Source organism: Castor canadensis, chromosome 1, assembly GCF_047511655.1.
Source record: "Castor canadensis chromosome 1, mCasCan1.hap1v2, whole genome shotgun sequence".
NCBI lineage: Eukaryota > Metazoa > Chordata > Mammalia > Rodentia > Castoridae > Castor > Castor canadensis.
The window spans coordinates 53784094-53785810 of NC_133386.1; the positions used below are offsets into that span (position 1 = coordinate 53784094).

The 1717-nt window shown below is 44.4% G+C and overlaps 1 non-coding gene across 1 annotated transcript; it reads left to right on the plus strand.

Annotated features, from left to right (window-relative positions):
* The first annotated feature begins 426 nt into the window (after positions 1-426).
* Positions 427-533, plus strand: LOC141416036 (U6 spliceosomal RNA). The gene has a single exon (XR_012440967.1). It is a non-coding gene; the product is annotated as a U6 spliceosomal RNA (small nuclear RNA).
* The last annotated feature ends 1184 nt before the right edge of the window (positions 534-1717 follow it).

A 1717-nucleotide genomic window follows, 5' to 3' on the forward strand; every position in this document is an offset into this window, starting at 1 on the left:
AAGTTATATTTTCTACATGTGGTCTCCCATTGAGGTACAGAGATTGCCATGCCACTTGGGTTGCAGAGGGCTAGGGTAGGGGTGTGGGGCCACTGCAGGTCACAGGCAGTCATAGGAGTCACAAAGTACCAAGAATTGCAGAGCTGAAGGGCTAGGGGCTCAGAGCTCAGCTAGCCCAACCCCTCACTTAAACAAACGAGGGAACTCAGGCTAACCAAATCGCAAAATCAGGGGCTCCCTGTCCTTTGTGGTCCTCCACTGGGAGGAGGGGACAGCTCATAAACAGGGGACTCTTGGGGCTACGTGTAGAGGACCGATTCTGCCCACTTTTCATTTTCCTTTAGGGCATCCCTGAGAGTGGGACCCACTTCCGTTTCCACTTTGTTCCATCATTTAAAAAAATCAAAATTAAAAATGATCATTACAGTGCTCACTTCGGCAGCACATACATTAAAACTGGAACGATACAGAGAAGATTCGCATGGCCCCTGCACAAGGATGGCGCGCGAATTCGTGAAGCGTTCCATATTTTAAAAAAAGATCTTTATTGTTGTATGCAACGTTTCCTGTTGTTTGGCATCATCCCGGTCCCCTAAGAACAGATCATAATGTTTGCCTATTGACTGATTATAAACCAAACCCTTTACAGCCTATTAAACCACACCAGATTGACTAGACTGTTTTCACAAAGTCAGCATTTTTGGCAAACATTTCTTCTCATGTACTAACTTGGGAGCCAGGGCAGAATTCAACGCCTGGAGGCTGTGGACATCAGAACTGACCGTATTTAAGGCTCCAGGCTAAATTTAGCCCTCCCAGCTGGTTGTTATTCCAGCAACGACATGTGGGCTTACCCAGCTGTATTTTAAGCTGAGCCCCAAATTTTCCCTGTTTGGTTTTGTTGTGTTCTGCAGGATTTTACTTTAGCTACCAAAAAATATAAAAAGGATTTGTTCTTTTCTTTTCTTTCTCTTCCTTTCTTTTCCCCCCTCCTCCTCCTCCTCTTTCTTCGTCTTCTTCTTCTTCTCCTCCTCCTCCTCCTTGTCCTCCTCCTTCTCCTTCTATTCTTCTTCTTCTTCTTCTTCTTCTTTTCTTCTTCTTCTTCTTCTTCTTCTTCTTCTTCTTCTTCTTCTTCTTCTTTTCTCTCTCTCTCTCTCTCTCTCTCTCTCTCTCTCTCTCTCTCTCTCTCTCTCTCTCTCTCTCTCTCTCTCTCTCTCTCTCTCTCTCTCTCTCTCTCTCTCTCTCTCTCTCTCTCTCTCTCTCTCTCTCTCTCTCTCTCTCTCTCTCTCTCTCCCCCCCCCCCTCTTTGGATTTTAAGTAAGCAAGTTCAACCACAGTGAACAAGAGCAAACTGTCTAACAGTGACCTAGGAATTTGTGACTTGAAGGAACCTGCCCAGCTAGTGACCACCCCGAGTTAATTGTCTGAGACTATGAGGGGAAAAAGACAGTCTTCCAAATTTTCCAAAACCCTAGGCTTAAGGGCAAAATAGTATGCATCATATGTTACCATCTGTATAGGAGAGTAGAAAATATGTGTTTGCGTATGCAGATAATATTTCTGGAAACACTCACAGAACTGGCAACACTAGTCAGAAAAACAGAAAGAATGAAGGCCAGAGGGTCGTGTAGAACTTTGTACTGTCTATGCATTGCTTATGTTTTTATACCTTCAATTTTGGGTGGTACTGGGGGTTGAATTTAGCGTCTCTTGCTTG